At 43.4% G+C, this 7,500-nt stretch overlaps 1 protein-coding gene across 1 annotated transcript in view; it reads left to right on the forward strand.

Annotated features, from left to right (window-relative positions):
* Positions 1–7,500, forward strand: part of cpe (carboxypeptidase E) — a 39,391-nt gene that overhangs the window by 741 nt on the left and 31,150 nt on the right. The gene's annotated exons all lie outside the window — the stretch shown is intronic.

Genomic DNA, 7,500 nt, shown 5'->3' on the forward strand with positions numbered 1-7,500 from the left:
TGATGATGCTGCTGTCTGCGCAGGTGTGTCGTGGTAATGAGGACCGCAGTGTGTGTGTGTGTGTGTGTGTGTGTGTGTGTGTGTTTTGAGGGGGTGTTGGATGGTTGATGAAGTAAGGCATCGCCCTCCATTTTAAAGGAGGAGGGAGACTCGTGATGTTGGTGTTTCCGGGAAGCAGACCCGGGATGCTGAACCAACAGTGATCGCTCTGGCTCTGATCAGTCACCGTCAGATGAATTCATCTGTCTCACCATCTTTATGTAGGGTGAAGAACAGCAGGAGACATGACGTGTGTGTGTGTGTGTGTGTGTGTGTGTGTGTGTGTGTGTGTGTGTGAGACAGATGTAGGCCGAAGAACAGCAGGTGACGTGACGTGTGTGTGTGTGTGAGTGTGTGTATGTGCGTGTGTGTGTGAGAGAGAGAGAGACAGATGAAGGTACAGTTGAAGTCGGAAGTTTACATACACCTCAGCCAAATACATTTAACCTCAGTTTTTCACAATTCCTGACTTTTAATCCTAGTAAAAATGTCTGTCTTAAATCAGTTAGGATCACCACTTTATTTTAAGAATGTGAAATGTCAGAATAATAGTTAAGAGAATTATTTATTTCAGCTTTTATTTCTTTCATCCCATTCCCAGTGGGTCAGAAGTTTACATACACTCAATTAGTATTTGGTAGCATTGCCTTTAAATTGTTTAACTTGGGTCAAACGTTTCGGGTAGCCTTCCACAAGCTTCCCACAATAAGTTGGGTGAATTTTGGCCCATTCCTCCTGACAGAGCTGGTGTAACTGAGTCAGGTTTGTAGGCCTCCTTGCTCGCACACGCTTTTTCAGTTCTGCCCACAAATGTTCTATAGGATTGAGGTCAGGGCTTTGTGATGGCCACTCCAATACCTTGACTTTGTTGTCCTGAAGCCAACTTTGGAAGTATGCTTGGGGTCATTGTCCATTTGGAAGACCCATTTGTGACCAAGCTTTAACTCCCTGACTGATGTCTTGAGATGTTGCTTCAATACATCCACATAATTTTCCTCCCTCATGATGCCATCTATTTTGTGAAGTGCACCAGTCCCTCCTGCAGCAAAGCACCCCCAGAACATGATGCTGCCACCTCCGTGCTTCACGGTTGGGATGGTGTTCTTCGCCTTGCAAGCATCCCCCTTTTTCCTCCAAACATAACGATGGTCATTATGGCCAAACAGTTCTATTTTTGTTTCATCAGACCAGAGGACATTTCTCCAAAAAGTACGATCTTTGTCCCCATGTGCAGTTGCAAACCGTAGTCTGGCTTTTTTATGGCGGTTTTGGAGCAGTGGCTTCTTCCTTGCCGAAGTATAATTACAAGCATTTGATAAGTGTCAAAGTCTTTTATTGACAATTACATGAAGTTGATTTTTTATTTATTTAATTTATTTCACCTTTATTTAACCAGGTAGGCAAGTTGAGAACAAGTTCTCATTTACAATTGCGACCTGGCCAAGATAAAGCAAAGCAGTTCGACAACATACAACAACACAGAGTTACACATGGAATAAACAAACATACAGTCAATAATACAGTAGAAAAATAAGTCTATATACAATGTGAGCAAATGAGGTGAGATAAGGGAGGTAAAGGCAAAAAAAGGCCATGGTGGCAAAGTAAATACAATATAGCAAGTAAAACACTGGAATGGTAGATTTGTAGTGGAATAAAGTGCAAAGTAGAAATAGAAATAATGGGGTGGAAAGGAGCAAAATAAATAAATAAATACAGTAGGGGAAGAGGAAGTTGTATGGGCTAAATTATAGATGGGCTATGTACAGGTGCAGTGATCTGTGAGCTGCTCTGACAGCTGGTGCTTAAAGCTAGTGAGGGAGATAAGTGTTTCCAGTTTCAGAGATTTTTGTAGTTCGTTCCAGTCATTGGCAGCAGAGAACTGGAAGGAAAGGCGGCCAAAGGAGGTGTTGGCTTTGGGGGTGACTAGAGAGATATACCTGCTGGAGCGCGTGCTACGGGTGGGTGCTGCTACGGTGACCAGTGAGCTGAGATAAGGGGGGACTTTACCTAGCAGGGTCTTGTAGATGACCTGGAGCAAGTGGGTTTGGCGACGAGTATGAAGCGAGGGCCAGCCAACGAGAGCGTACAGGCCGCAGTGGTGGGTAGTATATGGGGCTTTGGTGACAAAACGGATGGCACTGTGATAGACTGCATCCAGCTTGTTGTGTAGGGTATTGGAGGCTATTTTATAGATGACATTGCCGAAGTCGAGGATTGGTAGGATGGTCAGTTTTACGAGGGTATGTTTGGCAGCATGAGTGAAGGATGCTTTGTTGCGAAATAGGAAGCCAATTCTAGATTTAACTTTGGATTGGAGATGTTTGATGTGAGTCTGGAAGGAGAGTTTACAGTCTAACCAGACACCCAGGTATTTGTAGTTGTCCACATATTCTAAGTCAGAACCGTCCAGAGTAGTGATGCTGGATGGGCGGACAAGTGCGGGCAGTGATCAGTTGAAGAGCATGCATTTAGTTTTACTTGTATTTAAAAGCAGATGGAGGCCACGGAAGGAGAGTTGTATGGCATTGAAGCTCGTCTGGAGGTTTGTTAACACAGTGTCCAAAGAAGAGCCAGAAGTATACAGAATGGTGTCGTCTGCGTAGAGGTGGATCAGAGACTCACCAGCAGCAAGAGCGGCATCGTTGATGTATACAGAGAAAAGAGTCGGCCCGAGAATTGAACCCTGTGGCACCCCCATAGAGACTGCCAGAGGTCCGGACAACAGGCCCTCCGATTTGACACACTGAACTCTATCAGAGAAGTAGTTGGTGAACCAGGCGAGGCAGTCATTAGAGAAACCAAGGCTATTGAGTCTGCCGATGAGGATGTGGTGATTGACAGAGTTGAAAGCCTTGGCCAGGTCGATGAATACGGCAGCACAGTACTGTTTCTTATCGATGGCGGTTACGATGTCGTTTAGGACCTTGAGCGTGGCTGAGGTGCACCCATGACCAGCTCTGAAACCAGATTGCATAGCGGAGAAGGTACGGTGGGATTTGAAATGATCGGTAATCTGTTTGTTGACTTGGCTTTCGAAGACCTTAGAAAGGCAGGGTAGGATAGATATAGGTCTGTAGCAGTTTGGGTCAAGAGTGTCCCCTCCTTTGAAGAGGGGGATGACAGCAGCTGCTTTCCAATCTTTTGGAATCTCAGACGACACGAAAGAGAGGTTGAACAGGCTAGTAATAGGGGTTGCAACAATTTCGGCAGATCATTTTAGAAAGAAAGAGTCCAAATTGTCTAGCCTGGCTGATTTGTAGGGGTACAGATTTTGCAGCTCTTTCAGAACATCAGCTGACTGGATTTGGGAGAAGGAGAAATGGGGAAGGCTTGGGCGAGTTGCTGTGGGGGGTGCAGTGCTGTTGACCGGGGTAGGGGTAGCCAGGTGGAAAGCATGGCCAGCTGTAGAAAAATGCTTATTGAAATTTTCAACTATCATGGATTTATCGGAGGTGACAGAGTTTCCTATCCTCAGTGCAGTGGGCAGCTGGGAGGAGGTGTTCTTATTCTCCATGGACTTTACAGTGTCCCAGAACTTTTTTGAATTTGTGTTGCAGGAAGCAAATTTCTGCTTGAAAAAGCTAGCCTTAGCTTTTCTAACTGCCTGTGTATATTGGTTTCTAACTTCCCTGAAAAGTTGCATATCACGGGGGCTGTTCGATGCTAATGCAGAACTCCACAGGATGTTTTTGTGTTGGTTATTAAGGGCAGTCAGGTCTGGAGAGAACCAAGGGCTATATCTGTTCCTGGTTCCTGATGCAGAGTCAATATTTGCAGTGTTGACCCTTCTTTTTCAAGACCTCTGCAATCTGCCCTGGCATGCTGTCAATTAACTTCTGGGCCACATCCTGACTGATGGCAGCCCATTCTTGCATAATCAATGCTTGGAGTTTGTCAGAATTTGTGGGGTTTTGTTTGTCCACCCGCCTCTTGAGGATTGACCACAAGTTCTCAATGGGATTAAGGTCTGGGGAGTTTCCTGGCCATGGACCCAAAATATCAATGTTTTGTTCCCCGAGCCACTTAGTTATCCCTTTTGCCTCATGGCAAGGTGCTCTATCATGCTGGAAAAGGCATTGTTCGTCACCAAACTGTTCCTGGATGGTTGGGAGAAGTTGCTCTCGGAGGATGTGTTGGTACCATTCTTTATTCACGGCTGTGGTCTTAGGCAAATTTGTGAGTGAGCCCACTCCCTTGGCTGAGAAGCAACTCCACACATGAATGGTCTCAGGATGCTTTACTGTTGGCATGACAACTGATGGTAGCGCTGTCACGGCCGTTCAAAGGACCAAGATGCAGCGTTTTCGTAGTTCCACATCTTTTATTTCAATCGTGAAACTGAATGCAACACATTAATGACTTGAAACACAAAAACAACAAACCGTGACGCAGGAGGAACAAACACACTCACAAAATATAATCACCCACAAAACAGGAAGAGAAAAACCCCTACTTAAATATGATCTCTAATCAGAGGCACCGAGGATCAGCTGCCTCCAATTAGAGATCAACCCCAAATAATCCCAACATAGAAATAGAACAACTAGAACTAAAACATAGAAATAGAAAACATAGAACAACCAAAAACACCCCCTGTCACGCCCTGCCCTACTCTACTATAGAAAACCACATCTTACTAGGGTCAGGACGTGACACTCACTTTGTCTTCACCGGACAAGCTTTTTTTTCCGGATGCCCCAAACAATCGGAAAGGGGATTCATCAGAGAAAATGACTTTTCCCCCAGTCCTCAGCAGTCCAATCCCTGTACCTTTTGCAGAATATCAGTCTGTCCCTGATGTTTTTTCCTGGAGAGAAGTGGCTTCTTTGCTGCCCTTCTTGACACCAGGCCATCCTCCAAAAGTCTTCGCCTCACTGTGCGTGCAGATGCACTCACACCTGCCTGCTGCCATTCCTGAGCAAGCTCTGTACTGGTGGTGCCCCGATCCCGCAGCTGAATCAACTTTAGGAGACGGTCCTGGCACTTGCTGGACTTTCTTGGTTGCCCTGAAACCTTCTTCACAACAATTGAACCGCTCTCCTTGAAGTTCTTGATGATTCGATAAATGGTTGATTTGGGTGCAATATTACTGGCAGCAATATCCTTGCCTGTGAAGCCCTTTTTGTGCAAAGCAATGATGACGGCACGTGTTTCCTTGCAGGTAACCATGGTTGACAGAGGATGAACAATGATTCCAAGCACCACCCTCCTTTTGAAGCTTCCAGTCTGTTATTCGAACTCAATCAGCATGACAGAGTGATCTCCAGCCTTGTCCTCGTCAACACTCACACCTGTGTTAACGAGAGAATCACTGACATGATGTCAGCTGGTCCTTTTGTGGCAGGGCTGAAATGCAGTGAAAATGTTTTTGGGGGATTCAGTTCATTTGCATGGCAAAGAGGGACTTTGCAATTAATTTACAATTCATCTGATCACTCTTCATCACATTCTGGAGTATATGCAAATTGCCATCATACAAACGGAGGCAGCAGACTTTGTGAAAATTAATATTTGTGTCATTCTCAAAACTTTTGGCCACGACTGTACAGATGAACGTGGTACCTTCAGGCATTTGGAAATTGCTTCCAAGGATGAACCAGACTTGTGGAGGTCTACAATTTATTTTCTGTGGTCTTGGCTGATTGCTTTTGATTTTCCCATGATGTCAAGCAAAGAGGCACTGAGTTTGAAGGTAAGCCTTGAAATACATCCACAGGTACACCTCCAATTGACTCAAATGATGTCAATTAGCCTATCAGAAGCTTCTAAAGCCATGACATCATTTTCTGGAATTTTCCAAGCTGTTTAAAAGTCACAGTCAACTTAGTGTATGTAAACTTCTGACCCACTGGAATTGTGATACAGTGAATTATAAGTGAAATAATCTGTCTGTAAACAATTGTTGGAGAAATGACTTGTGTCATGCACAAAGTAGATGTCCTAACCAACTTGACAAAACTATAGTTTGTTAACAAGAAATTCCGACTTCAACTTTATCTGGGGACACAGAGCCTGTATATCTTCGTAACAGTAATATTTGAATACCTTCTTATTGACGTAAAACATGTATAATGTAGCTTAGTATTCAGATGTGTTTGTGTAACCGCTGTGAAATGGCTAGCTAGTTAGCGGTGCGCTAACTAGCTCCGAGACCTTGGAAGTTGTTGTTTACTCTGCTCTTCAAGGGGCCTTTTGTGGAGCGATAGGTTAGCTAGTTAGCGGTGCGCTAACTAGCTCCGAGACCTTGGAAGTTGTTGTTTACTCTGCTCTTCAAGGGGCCTTTTGTGGAGCGATAGGTTAGCTAGTTAGCGGTGCGCTAACTAGCTCCGAGACCTTGGAAGTTGTTGTTTACTCTGCTCTTCAAGGGGCCTTTTGTGGAGCGATAGGTAACGAAGCTTAGTGGCTGACAGTTGGCAATGTGTTCAGAGGGTCTCTGGTTCGAGCCCAGGTTGACGGGAGCTACACTGTTACACGTTTGTGTCTTGTAATAGTCCTGTAATAGTCCTGTAATAGTCCTGTAATAGTCCTTTAATAGTCCTGTAATAGTCCTGTAATAGTCCTTTAATAGTACTTTAATAGTGCTTTAATAGTCCTGTAATAGTCCTGTAATTGTCCTGTAATAGTCCTGTAATAGTCCTGTAATACTCCTGTAATAGTCCTGTAATAGTCCTGTAATAGTCCTTTAATAGACCTGTAATAGTCCTGTAATTGTCCTGTAATTGTCCTGTAATAGTCCTGTAATAGTCCTTTAATAGTCCTGTAATAGTCCTGTAATAGTCCTGTAATAGTCCTGTAATAGTCCTGTAATGAGTCCTGTAATAGTCCTGTAATAGTCCTGTAATAGTCCTGTAATACCGCTCCTGTAATACTCCTGTAATACTCCTGTAATAGTCCTGTAATAGTCCTGTAATAGTTCTTTAATAGTCCTGTAATAGTCCTGTAATAGTCCTTTAATACTCCTGTAATAGTCCTTTAATACTCCTGTAATAGTCCTGTAATAGTCCTTTAATAGTCCTGTAATAGTCCTTTAATAGTCCTGTAATAATCCTGTAATAGTCCTTTAATACTCCTGTTATAGTCCTGTAATAGTACTGTAATAGTCCAGTAATAGTCCTGTATAGTCCTGTAATAATCCTGTAATAGTCCTGTAATAGGTGAATGCACCAATTTGTAAGTCACTCTGGATAAGAGCGTCTGCTAAATGACTTAAATGGAAATGGAAATTAATAGTCCTGTAATAGTCCTTTAATAGTCCTGTAATAATCCTGTAATAATCCTGTAATTGTCCTGTAATAGTCCTGTAATAGTTCTGTAATAGTCCTGTAATAGTCCTGTAATAGTACTGTAATAGTCCTGTAATAGTCCTGTAATAGTCCTGTAATAATCCTGTAATAATCCTTTAATAGTCCTGTAATAGTCCTGTAATAATCCTGTAATAGTTCTGTAATAGTCCTGTAA

Source organism: Salmo salar, chromosome 04, assembly GCF_965601325.2.
Source record: "Salmo salar chromosome 04, fSalSal1, whole genome shotgun sequence".
In the NCBI taxonomy this organism is placed as follows: Eukaryota; Metazoa; Chordata; class Actinopteri; order Salmoniformes; family Salmonidae; genus Salmo; species Salmo salar.